The sequence below is a fragment of the Esox lucius genome, chromosome 5 (assembly GCF_011004845.1).
Source record: "Esox lucius isolate fEsoLuc1 chromosome 5, fEsoLuc1.pri, whole genome shotgun sequence".
In the NCBI taxonomy this organism is placed as follows: domain Eukaryota; kingdom Metazoa; phylum Chordata; class Actinopteri; order Esociformes; family Esocidae; genus Esox; species Esox lucius.
The window spans coordinates 24,507,768-24,521,904 of record NC_047573.1 but is presented as its reverse complement, the minus strand read 5'-3'; the positions used below and the strand labels follow the sequence as shown (position 1 = coordinate 24,521,904).

General features: G+C 40.0%; 1 long non-coding RNA gene across 1 annotated transcript; it reads left to right on the top strand.

The window, feature by feature from the left end:
• The first annotated feature begins 6,630 nt into the window (after positions 1-6,630).
• Positions 6,631-13,055, top strand: LOC105021279. The gene is made up of 10 exons (XR_002196776.3): positions 6,631-6,698; positions 7,903-7,974; positions 8,648-8,776; positions 9,024-9,067; positions 9,166-9,279; positions 9,354-9,513; positions 10,340-10,456; positions 10,808-10,965; positions 11,165-11,327; positions 11,680-13,055. It is a non-coding gene; the product is annotated as an adhesion G protein-coupled receptor E5 (long non-coding RNA).
• The last annotated feature ends 1,082 nt before the right edge of the window (positions 13,056-14,137 follow it).

Sequence of the window (14,137 nt, the reverse complement as noted above, 5' to 3'; positions counted from 1 at the left end):
AAAGGATTATTAGCAACACCTGTTCAATTTCTCATTAATGCAATTATCTAATCAACCAATCACATGGCGGTTGCTTCAAGGCATTTAGGGGTGTGGTCCTGGTGAAGACAATCTGAACTCCAAACTGAATGTCAGAATGGGAAAGAAAGGTGATTTAAGCAATTTTGAGCGTGGCATGGTTGTTGGTGCCAGACGGGCTGGTCTGAGTATTTCACAATCTGCTCAGTTACTGGGATTTTCACGCACAACCATTTCTAGGGTTTACAAAGAAAAGGAGAAGAAATCCAGTATGCGGCAGTCCTGTGGGCGAAAATGCCTTGTTGATGCTAGAGAGACAGATAGCAATTTAAACATGATTTTCAGTGCCTTCCAGAATTAACAAAATTATCACTCTGATGATTATTGGATGTTGAAATATGAGGAACTACAGCTGTGAAAAAGTTTGTTCATCAGGTTGTTCTTACACGTAAAATATCATATTAATCTAACATTTAATGTAGTAAAAACATTTTAAGAAAGAAAATTGTCATCAAGAAATGATTATTTTATTCCGAAATAAGTGTGGCACAATTATTTGCACCCATACAAAATCTTATGAACAAAACTTGAATTAATGTATATTCCAGTCGAGACTTGATTTTAAGTTATTCTGATTCTTTGGACATCTTAACTGGTCATCATCCATGCCATCCTGTTTCGCTGGGGGTTTCAATATAAGGTGAAACATAGGCTTAACTCCACAAATCAAGCAATGGCTATAAAAAGAAAGCTTGCCTGATTGTACCGATCTCAACAACTAGGACAATTAAGAAATGTTAACCAACGGATACTGTGATGAATCTGCTTGGTCCTCCCCTTGTCAATCGTCAACCCTACCGTTGTCAATTGTCAGCCCTCCAGTGAAACATCGGCAATCCCCTAAGTAAAGTATCAATCAAAAGTATACGATTTTTCCCAGCGAATAAAACGAGCAGAAAAACTGGAGCTGTTATCACATGGACTCAATACAGAAGAGGTGATAGTTATGTTGTTGCGCTTTCATAATCTCAAAATGATTATAGATTCATGATTTTCAGTTAAGCCGTTCTACTAAAGAATTGACTACGCCACTGAATCTAGCTAAGCAAGTATACAACAGTATTTCAATAAAGGTGACATTTTGTGATTATGAAAACGCAAAAACATAATTTTCAAATTGATCTTAGCTTAGACAAGCTAGCACCTCTTCTGTATTGAGTCCATGTGATAATAGTTCCAGTTTTTCTGCTTGTTTTATTCCCTGGGGAAAATCGTATACTTTTGACTGAGACTTTACTAGGGGGATTGCAGATTTTTGACTGAAGGAGGCCCTACGGTAGGATTGATGATTGACAAGGGGAGGGTTGAAGCTTAAACGGGTGATGTTTGACAAGGGGAGAGCGGATACTTGACCAGGGGTGACGTTTGACCGGGGGAGGGCGGATTACCGAGGAGGAGGAAGAACAAAGTTTTTGGGGAGGAATGATAATGTTCCTAATATGGATGCTGTATGGGCTATCCCTGACCTGGGTCATCACGAACGGCCACCAGATAGAAGTTAGGAAGACATTGATTAAATTCCAACGTTTTGTTCTTCTAACATCACACGTTGATTATAATGGCGCAAATCTTGATTATGATGGTGCATAGCGATAGTGCTACTGATCCCAAATTAGCGATGTTGACATGTTGGCTCCCCAAGAAATCTGACAGTGTAGTGACACCGAATATAATATCTGTTTCAGGTATATGTGGCCCTCCCAGCTGACAGAGAAGGAAAGGTGCAGGATAGTGAGAAAAGAAAGATATATGAATGCACTCGATCATGATTAAGAAATGGTACACTTGAACATAATGGCTAAATGCTTTTGCTTCACTATATTTGTAGCTTATTAGGCAGTATGTACCCTTCAGAAAATTATTTTTAAACTAATTGATTTACTCTACTGAAAGGGGCAGCCAGTGTCTTTGGACGTGGCTGTTCCATTCATCAAGAAAGAAAGAAAGAAGGTATGTTAAAATGTTGCCAGAATGGCTTTGAAGGACAATAAGGTCACAAAATAGATGTTGGGGCCTCAACGAGTCTCTGCCTTGGGCCCAGCCGGCGATCGTACACTGTTTAACAGGGGGGCAGAGCAACCGATGTAGCCACAAATCTGGGGTTGGTGCTAGCGAAGTGTAAAATAGAAAACGGTTGGCTGAAACACTGACTGCTGAAGATCGACAGATTCCATCCTAGCTGGAGTGGTGCTCTTCTTTTATCTAGGAATATTGACAGAATATTGCACTAAATGAAGCCTCACGTCCTGGCTACACTAGTGATCATATCCCAAATGCATCCCGAAAAAGGAGGGGGTGTTGCTTATATTTATGAAAGTAAATAATTGTACTCTGAAACACATCACTGGTTTTCATTCTTTTGAAGTTTGACTCATGAAAGCTAACCAGGCCGATAAATCGTTTTACATAGCTACTATTTACAGGCTCCCCGGGCCATACGCAATGTTCCTCAATGAGTTTCTGATAGTAGTTTTTTTGATTATATTGATGAATGATTTTTCGTATCAAAATAATCTTGAGAAATTCATCAGTGAAGAACATTTTACTATGATAAAACAATGCAATGCAGGGCCAACCCAGATGGATTTTTAATTGACAGACCCAATGGGGGGTCAACATTGAAGTGCCAGCACCTCAATACACTGTAAATATTTTAAATAAATCCAAAGAAATCATTGATACTGTCCAAATACTTGGATGAGGTCAAAAGCAATTCAAAGAGCAATGTGCATGTTAGAGTAACACGGAAAAAGGAAGGAAACACTGGGCAGAATGATAATGTTCCTAATATGGATGCTGCAGTACAGAGAAAATGACGTGTGTCTATAATAACAGTTGTTGCTTAACGGCTGCGGCTTCTGCTTGTGTCATAAACATGAATAGCTACGGCTACAGCTATTACTAACTGAATCACTGACAGTCACATAAGAAAGGGCTATCCCTGACCTGGGTCATCACGAACGGCCACCAGATAGAGGTTAGGAAGACATTGATTAAATTCCAACGTTTTGTTCTTCTAACATTGTGAGGGAATTTCTACAAAATGCTTATAATCCCACGTATTATGAATATATCATTATGTAGGTTGAAGGTTAAGTTTGTGAAATATTTTATAATCCCACGTGTCACGAATATATCATTATGCATGGTAAAGTTTAAGCCTGTGAAACATTAAGAAATATTACTTATGTGAAGCCCAGACACACCGGCAGCGACTCCCTACATGATCTAGTCCACCCACACGCGCAGCTGAACAGTGAGCCGAGCCCTTATCATGATATGTGCACATGTGTGCATATTGACCCAGGGGTCACCACAGAAAGACTCCCTAATATGATAAGTACTGTACATGTCCTGTACACGGACAGCCGCAAACCTGAAAATGTATGACTATGATAAGTTCTGTACATGTCCTGTACACGGACAGCCGCAAACCTGAACATGTATGACTGTGATAAGTTCATTGGAGGGGTGACCCAAAAATGAACTATAAAGTTGTCAAGAGTAAGCACATTTTAATTAAGAACATGCAGAAAGAACTAGAGAACAAGGGAAAGGGCCCCACCTCAGGGGACTCTCCAAAGATGGTGAGATGGCGTTCTGAGTAGAAGTTTTTGTATATAAGCCACGGTCCTGAGCTCAGTAGTTAGGGGGTGTATCTGTAGAAGGACCTGGCTTTAATGTCTGTCATTCTTGTATGATCTTTCATTAAAGTCTATTGGATTCACAAGTTTCTGAGTTGACGTGCTCTTTGTTTTAGTCGTTGTGGACGTGAGTTTTCCACAACATAATCACAAGTTGATTATAATGACGCAAATCTTGATTATGATGGTGCATAGCGATAGTGCTACTGATCCCAAATTAGCGATGTTGACATGTTGGCTCCCCAAGAAATCTGACAGTGTAGTGACACCGAATATAATATCTGTTTCAGGTATATGTGGCCCTCCCAGCTGACAGAGAAGGAAAGGTGCAGGATAGTGAGAAAAGAAAGATATATGAATGCACTCGATCATGATTAAGAAATGGTACACTTGAACATAATGGCTAAATGCTTTTGCTCCACTATATTTGTAGCTTATTAGGCAGTTTGTACCCTTCAGAAAATAATTTTTAAACTAATTGATTTACTCTACTGAAAGGGGCAGCCAGTGTCTTTGGACGTGGCTGTTCCATTCATCAAGAAAGAAAGAAAGAAGGTATGTTCAAAATGTTGCCGGTATGGCTTTGAAGGACAATAAGGACACAAAATAGATGTTGGGGCCTCAACGAGTCTCTGCCTTGGGCCCAGCCGGCGATCGTACACTGTTTAACAGGGGGGCAGAGCCACCGATGTAGCCACAAATCTGGGGTTGGTGCTAGCGAAGTGTAAAATAGAAAACGGTTGGCTGAAACACTGACTGCTGAAGATCGACAGATTCCATCCTAGCTGGAGTGGTGCTCTTCTTTTATCTAGGAATATTGACAGAATATTGCACTAAATGAAGCCTCACGTCCTGGCTACACTAGTGATCATATCCCAAATGCATCCCGAAAAAGGAGGGGGTGTTGCTTATATTTATGAAAGTAAATAATTGTACTCTTAAACACATCACTGGTTTTCATTCTTTTGAAGTTTGACTCATGAAAGCTAACCAGGCCGATAAATTGTTTTACATAGCTACTATTTACAGGCTCCCCGGGCCATACGCAATGTTCCTCAATGAGTTTCCAGAATTCTTGTCTAATCTTCTAGTCATTGCTGATAGTTTTCTTATTTTTGGCAATTTCAATATTCATATGGAAAGTCCAGTGGCCCTCTTCAAAAAGCCTTTGATGCCATAATTGACTCAATGGGTTTTGTCCAACATGTCTCAGGTCCAAAGCACTGCCACAATCATACTGTAACGTGGTGGTTGATGTGGAGGAACCAGGAACAGGCAGACTTGCACTTAAACGAACACGGAATGCTAAAATGAACTATTTTTTGCTCCTTGGAGTTTAAGGCCGGGTGTTTTGTAAAAGCACTTGGTGATACCTGTTGATGTAAAAAGGGCTTTATAAATACATTTTATTGATTGATTGAATGCTCAGGTAGGTGGTACGTGTCAAAGTAACATTCACATGAATGGCAGGACGCAATCTCCTGCATCCGCTGGCTTGCTATCTTCCCACAGTGCATCCTGGTGCCATGTGTTCTCCAGGTATGTGATGCACATGCACCCGGCCATCCACATGATGTAAAAGGAAACGTGATTCATCAGACCAGGCCACCTTCTTCCATTGCTCTGTGGTCCAGTTCTGTTCTCATGTACCCATTGTAGGTGCTTTTGGCAGTGGGCAGAGGTCAGCATGGGCACCCTGACTGGTCTGCGGCTATGCAACCCCATACGCAACAAACTGCGATGAACTGTGTGTTCTGACACCTTTTTATCAGTACCAGCATTTTTCAGCAATTTGAGCTACATTAGCTCATCTGTTGGATCGGACCACATGGGCCAGCCTTTGCTCCCCACGTGCATCAATGAGCCTTGGCCGTCCTTACCCTGTCGCTGGTTCCACTTTGGTACTGACCACTGCAGACCAGGAACACCCCACAAGGGCTGCAGTTTTGGAGATGCTCTGACCCAGTCGTCTAACCATCAGAATTTGTCCCTTTTCAAAGTTGCTCAGATCATTACACTTTCCCATTTTTCCTGCTTCTAACACATCGACTTTGAGGACAGAATGTTCAATTGCTGCCTAATATATCCTACCCACTAACAGGTGCCATGATGACAAGATTATCAGTGTTATTATGCTGTTTGCAGTTGCTGAAATCTGGCAACCCTGGCGCTGGCAGCAACAATGGGTCTCGCTCAGACAGATGACAGACGAAACTGGCTAGCTACATGTGAGAGACTGAAAATGAGCATTAAAGAAACAGTAAAGAAACATTTGGGGAAGAGAAAGAGCATAGTGGTACAGAAAGAGAAGAGGTTAGTTGTTTACTACTGTTAATCATTGTTTTGTTGATAATAAATCCCTAAATAATTTATCTAATCCACTGAAGTGGGACAATTAATGTTTGCTGGTCTGTGTTTTCAGTCCAGATGTGTTTTTTTAGATTAATAAGCTGATTAATTAACTACACTAGGCATTCACTTTTTAGTAAACCTCAAATGCAATTAATTCATACTGTTATTTATTTTTTTCATTATATTGATGAATGATTTGTCATATCAAAATAATCATGAGAAATTCATCAGTGAAGAAAATTTTACAATGATAAAACAATGCAATGCAGGGCCAACCCAGATGGATTTTTAATTGACAGACCCAATGGGGGGTCAACATTGAAGTGCCAGCACCTCAATACACTGTAAATATTTTAAATAAATCCAAAGAAAACATTGATACTGTCCAAATACTTTGGGACCTCACAGGTCCCTGGATGAGGTCAAAAGCAGTTCAAAGAGCAATGTGCATTTTAGAGTAACACGGAAAAGGGAAGGAAACACTGGGCAGATTGAAGGATTACCTTTATAAGTGGTGGTGTACTGGCGCATGCAACATTTCATAATACATCAACTCAGAAAATACATATGTTGATTGCTGCTTTTGAAGTAAAATGAGATCCATTATATTTCTCCAGGTTCTGGGTAAGTCCAAATTCAACTTTGTTTCCTAGTAGAGAACTGCTGACTGTATGTGAGATGAGAGTATGTCCAGGGCAATGTGGGCATGAGTGTGTGCACTTGTGTGTACAGTGCTCATAAGTTTGCATACCCTGGAAGAAATTGTGACATTTTGGCATTGATTTAGAAAATATGACTGATCATGCAAAAAAAAAAAAGTATTCTACTTAAGGATAGTGATCATATGAAGCCATTTATTATGACATAGTTGTTTGGCTCCTTTTTAAATCATAATGATAACAGAAATCACCCAAATGGCCCAGATCAAAAGTTTCCATACCATAAAATATTTGGCCTTGTTACAGTATAAATAGTGAATGTGTTTGTTAGCTCTCACATGGATGCAATGAGCAGGCTAACCTCAGGAAAAATACAGGCTGCTCTAGAAAAGGACGGTGGGGTTGTTTCAAGGAGCACAATATGATGATATTTAAACGAAAATGAGCTGCATGGTTGAGTTGCCAGAAAGAACCCTTTACTGCGCCAATGCCACAAAAAAAGCTTGGTTACAATATGTCCACCAACACCTTGACACGCCTCAGCTTCTGGCACACTGTCATTTGGAGTGATGAGACCAAAATAGAGCTTTATGCTCACAACCATAAGCGTTATGTTTAGAGAGGGGTCAACAAGGCCTATAGTGAACAGAATACCATCCCCACTGTGAAGCGTGGTGGTGGCTCACTAATGTTTTGGGGGTGTGTGAGCTCTAAAGGTACAGGGAATCTTGTGAAAATTGATGGCAAGATGAATGCAGCATATTATCAGAAAATCCTGGCTGATAATTTGCATTCTTCTGCACGAAAGCTGCGCATGGGGCGCTCTTGGACTTTCCAGCACATCAATGACCCTAAGCACAAGGCCAAGTTGACCCTCCAGTGGTTACAGAAGAAAAAGGTGAAGATTCTGGAGCGGCCATCACACTCTCCTGACCTTAATATCATCGAGCCAAAAGATGTGTGTTCTGCCTGCTCACTCATGTTTTCTTTACAAATGGTACATATATAACCGATTCTACAAGGGTATGCAAACTTCTGAGCACAGCTGTATGTATTTAGATTTGTCACTCATCTGAATATATATCTCAGTAAGGTTTTTCCAATAATTTGTCAGTCTGTATTCATAAAAACATGTTCATCTGTCTTATAGACTTTCTTTTTTACTGCAGGTCACCTTGGCCTACCTTTGGAAGTGTTTGATTGTGGACCAGGGTATTTGAAAGTTGGGGGAGTTTGTTCTGGTAAGATGATTAATCACAATGGAGTCCAGATATCAGAATATATCGGCTATAATGCTGCCATGTATCTGTGTTACTTTTGTCTCATATAATTTCATACTGAATTAGAAAACTAAAGCCTCATATTATACTAATCACTGTTTACAAACTAGTATAATATTTTACTTACTTATTACTATTGTTTGTGTATCTGTTTCCTGTTGATCAAGATGTGTGTGTGGAAAATGATGTATTTGTATAATATAGTATGTGATGGCTATGCTTTTCAGCAGCAGGGACTAGGGGTTGTGTCAGGATACAAAAGAAGCATGGAGCCAAGCCTCAATATAAAACTGAGAAAAACCTACAGAAAACCAAACACTGAGATACAGTTTTACTTTTCATCTTGATAATGAAACAAATATTAATGCCAAACACACATCATGATTGCTTTCTAAGAAATGTTGAATATTCTGTAGTGGTGCAATTTCGGGTCTTGCCCTAAATTTGCTTTAAAAATATCTAAATCAAATTCAAACATGATGCATCTTATGTTGTAAAACAATTGAATAAATTGGAAGCTTGTAAAAATTGGAATAAACAAGACATACCTTAGAGGGACATGCTGTATGTTGCTCAAGAGGTTGCGAGCACCACTTCCTTTAAAGATAAACGAACAACAATTTGACTCTGTCAGATGTAGATGAATGTTTGACTGGGATGATCTGTGGCGAGAGGAGAGAATGCTCCAATGTGATTGGAAGCTACACGTGTCAGTGTCTATCAGGATTTACTGACTATGGCAACCAAAAAGCTAAGTGTCAAGGTGAGATTCACCTGATGATTATATTTTGATACATTGTTGGGTTCATGTATTTGAGTATTGTGATTACAAAAGAAACTTAGGCTTACATTGACATCCAATGCTGCTTACTGACGATCTTTAAGTTCTCTATGTTGAACTCAGCCCAGTCGATCAATTTTAACAATTATAATGACTTGGCTGAAACACTGAGGGGTGGTGTAATGTGGGATAGAACTGAGAACATCTGTTTTTATTTGCTTGACTTCAGAGCTGAATTGTGACCAGTATGAAAAATCGAGTACATCTGGACAGGTGAATTCCTTATAATGACCAATCTCTTAGAGGATTTTTTTCTCCATTGCCTCTATTGCCCTTGTACACCTCTTACTCACCAAGTCTTTCTCTCTCAGAGTCTACCAGGTTTTAACCGTATTCTATCTCTTATGAGAAGAAACTGTATGACGTTGACTAAAACCGGACCTCTTGGAATGAGTGGGAATCTTGATCCTGAGAAGCTTTTGACAGTAAGTCCCTAACTTAAAGTACTGAACCCATACACACAAATATACACCCAACCTTGTCTGCTGTCTCTCTAAAGGAACTGGTTGTCTTCACCGATGAGTTTCAACTGGATACTGATAGTCACCATGGTAACAGCATGAACATGACTGGGATCCTGAGGACAGTGGAATTATCTGTTGGACAGATTGCCCCACAGCTGAGACAGAATGTGAGCAGAGAAGAGAATAATAACACAGGTAACATTCAGTGGATGTGAAAGGAAAATGCAGCTTTTGGGGAAATGAATAAGAATTGCAACTTTTCACCTTCAATAATATCTTGTAACCAACAATTTTTAGGTGAATATTAAATGGATAATTTCTCAAAAATATATAAAACGCTGTCAATGACTTTTGTATAGGTGTGCATAACCGTCCCCTAATACTTTGTCTAAGCACTTTTTGCTTAGATTAAAACAGTAAGTCCATTATTTTCACTCATGCTTTGTCTTGATTTCAGCCATTACATAAACAATAGTTGCATCCCCAGTGTTTGAAAGCCAACAGCCCTTCAGGCTTCCCCTTGACCCTCACATCCACCCTTCAGGCTTCCCCTTGACCCTCACATCCACCCTTCAGGCTTCCCCTTGACCCTCACATCCACCCTTCAGGCTTCCCCTTGACCCTCACATCCACCCTTCAGGCTTCCCCTTGACCCTCACATCCACCCTTCAGGCTTCCCCTTGACCCTCACATCCACCCTTCAGGCTTCCCCTTGACCCTCACATCCACCCTTCAGGCTTCCCCTTGACCCTCACATCCACCCTTCAGGCTTCCCCTTGACCCTCACATCCACCCTTCAGGCTTCCCCTTGACCCTCACATCCACCCTTCAGGCTTCCCCTTGACCCTCACATCCACCCTTCAGGCTTCCACTTCCAGTTCACCTCAATTTCTGCTGTCTTTTTTGTGTGGAGGTTGGATGCATATGCACACACACAACTGATTATGACATTATTTGCGTTGGTTCAGTTGTGGTGTGTTCATGGCCCAGTGTTGGTTTTTATCTCCATGTTGCAAGCCAGAGGTGAAGGTTGTGGTGAAGAGGGAAATAACTCCACCCCAAGGAGCAGTCAGACTGACCAATGAGAACAGCCAACTTGACACCACCTGGGAGACTGTGATTGGAGAGGAGTACCTAGGTACAGTCACACTCAGCTCAGTAGCATTACAGGGAGGCAGTGACCTGGCGGTGTGCTGCGAGGACAACAAACTGTGGACTACAGGAGTTTAACGGAGGGGCACACCTATTGTTATTCTTATCATTTTGTATAAATTCCTTGTCATTCGTTATTGTTTTCGGGAAATTCTTTTTCAAAAATGTCTCTTAAGTATTTAAATGTTGGTTTTCTGCTGTTTATTACGAAGCATGTGACAAATACCTTAATTTGATTATGCTATATGATTTGTGCATGTTTCTTAATGTGTTGTTAGCAGAGCTCATGATCTATAGTTTAAGAGTTCTGTTTGATTATGTATTTTGTCGTTCCCAGGGTATGGGTTTGCCAGTCTGTTCAGCTACAAAAGACTGGGGAATCTGACCGACAATTCTGAGCAGCAGTTACAGTCTGAAGTAGTGACAGTAATCACTAGCAATCCTAACACAGGAAAACTGCCCCAACCTGTCAGTCTCACCTTCACTCATCTACAGGTAGCACTTGTATCTTCCTTGATTATGTGACAGTGCGATAAAAGTTTACTTTTAGACATTAGAATACATTTTAAACTGTTGTTATGATAGGATCTTTATTCTTTAGACTTATAAATTTACCAATGTCAAAGACATCTAGACTAATGTGTTGTTCATATAGCCCACTTATGTAGTGTAAATGATGTCTTTGTTTTCCTAGGCTAGTGATATGAAAACCACCTGTGTTTATTGGTCAGAGGTTGGAGGGGGGGGCGTGGTCAAGCCAAGGCTGCACCTCTGTGGGGTCTAACTCCACCCACACTGTGTGCTCCTGCGCCCATCTCAGCAGCTTCGCCCTGCTCAGTGAAACACAAAAGATGAAGGTGATGCACCAGAACAATATAGAGCTTAGGTCTTCAACCCTCTACTGGGGACCCCCCAGCCATCTCACAGTTCAGTTTTTGCCCTGAACTAGCTCACCTGATTCAACAGGTAATGAGGCTTGTTATTTAGTTAATAAGTTGATTCAGGTGTGCTAGCTCTGGGATACATCAAATAAAAAGATTAAGAGGAAAACAAGATGTGTAACTGAAACATTGTTCTCTTTGACTTGTTGAATATGTGTTTTTTGCTTGCTGATTGTTCTCTGTTCTTTTTATATTTGTCAAGAATATGTGAGTTTAGTATGCATTTTTAGACAGATCTGTTTGATTCGTTTTTTTCCTGATTTGACAGGACGGGGGAAAGCTATCAGTGATGATGTTGGTGTGCGTTTCCATGGCATTTGTGTTTGTGGTCCTATCCCTGCTCACTGCCATGTGGTGTCGCTTTTTCAGCAAAAAACACAATGGAAGCAGCCAGCGGCTACAGCAATCCTACCCCTAAAGCACTTCAAATGTATACAGTTGTCCATCTCAAATGTAACTTAAAAGCAGTTCAGAGAGCAACGTGCATAGTAGGATAAAAGATCAGGCTACATAGTAGCAAGGGGGTAATGAGTGAGATTGACCTGAACCGTGGCAGGAGTCTTTTGGAGAGATGGTGACAAGGTTTATAAAGGGTCAGAGATTATCTATTTTATTACATTTAAAAAAAAATTTACTTAAAGGACCAATAAGCTAACTGAATTGAAATTTTACTGAAAACCCTAAAGAGGCATTGTGCAGATTTCTGCCTCTATAGTTTACAAGACTGAATTTGGACAATAACACAACTTGACCACTCTTCCCTTATTGATCAAAACCAGAGTAGTAGTAGCTAGTCCAGGTTGGTTTAGTGTGAGTGTCTAAAGTGAATATGAGAGACTACATATCAAACTAATCGAAGAACCAGTGAGACTGTTTGAACTGGGAATATCTCAGGCACTCTAAAGAAAATTTGAGCCATTAACTAAAAACCTGATCTTCAGATGTATTTTGATCATTTATGCTTGTATTTATGTTAGTAGTACAGTAAGAATCATACATATGACCCCTTTAACTGTATCAGTAATTTTTTTTTAAATGTGAGTGGAACACTTTAAAGGAATATGTGAACTTTAATTTTAAACCTCTCAAGTTAGGAGCTGCCTTTGATGTCACCCATGAATGGACTGTATGCACAATACCAGTTCACATGTAGAGTTCCAGACAAACGTTTGGACACACTTGCCTACTCACTTGAATGGGTGTGTCCAAACCTTTGACTGGTACTGTATGTAAATGCTAATGTCAAAATAACAGAAAATCATAGATATGTATGTATTAGTACTGATCATGAGGATTGTAATATTCAAGTGAAATTAATATAATGTAGATTTCCATATAAATGTATACAGGCTTTCATAGTAAACATTGTGCTTTGAGCTTATCATTCACTTGTCATGTGTATTACATAACTCATGTGGAAAAGAGCAACTTAAAAGATGGTTCATCTAAAAATCATATTTGGGTGAAATACCCCCTACCGTGTGTAAAGGTCCATATTTTCATAATCCACAATAAACCATTGTTTACTTCTACCTCAGCCCAGAGTTAGCTTTAGTATAATAGAAATTCATAAATATCTCTTTAACACTTTATCTCCATTCCCCTGTGGGTGATTGAGCAACTGATTATGTGAGAGAGTAAGGAAACAGCAGGCAGATCAAATGATTAATTCTTACAACGATAAGTGATGTGTAAGAACATGCAACATTTCACTATACATCAACTCAGAAAGACACATTTCTGAACGCCTTGGCTTACCTGAAAACGTGAGCTCGCAGATTAAAACGCTTGGTTCCAGCAAAGATTACTTCTGAAAAAGCATGGGATATTTTCTATTCTTTCTGGTTCTGGGTCAGTCTATTTTCAACTTTTTGTCTAGTAGAAGATTATTGACTGTATGAATGTGTCTAGGGGAACGTGGGCATGAGTGTGTTTGTATAAAAGCATTATTTAAAGTTTCTGTTTTACAGTGGATATAAAAAGTCTACACACCCCTGTTAAAATGCCAGGTTCTTGTGATGTAAAAGAACGAAGATAAATCATGTCAGAAATGTTGCCACCGTTAATGTGACCTATAACGTGAACAATTCAATTGAAAAACAAACTGGAATCTTTGAGGGGAATTATTCTTTTTTTCAAACCTCACAATAACCTGGTTGCATAAAAGTGCACACCCTTAAACTAATACTTTGTTGAAGCACTTTTTGATTTTATTACAGCACTCAGTCTTTTTGGGTAGGAGTAAATTAGCATGGCACATCTTGACGTGGCTTTATTTGGCCACTCTTCTTTGCAAAAGCACTTCAAATCTGTCAGATTGTGAGGACATCTCCTGTGCACAGCCCTCTTCAGATCACCCCACAGATGTTCAATTGGATTCAGGTCTGGGCTCTAGCTGGGCAATTCCAAAATGTTAATCTTCTGGTGAAGCCATGCTTTTGTGGATTTGTATATGTGCTTTGGGTCGTTGTCGTGCTGAAAGCTGAACTTCCTCTTCTTTTTCAGCTTTCTAATGGACGCCTGAAGGTTTTGTGCCAAAATTGCCTGGTATTTAGAACTGTTCATTATGGCCAAAAGGTTCAACCTTGGTTTCATCAGACCATAACACATTTTCCCATGTGCTTTTGGGAGACTTGATGTTTGTTTTTGCAAACTTCAGCCGGATGTTTTTCTTTGTAAGAAAAGGCTTCCGTCTTGTCACCCCACCCCATAGCCCATTCATATGA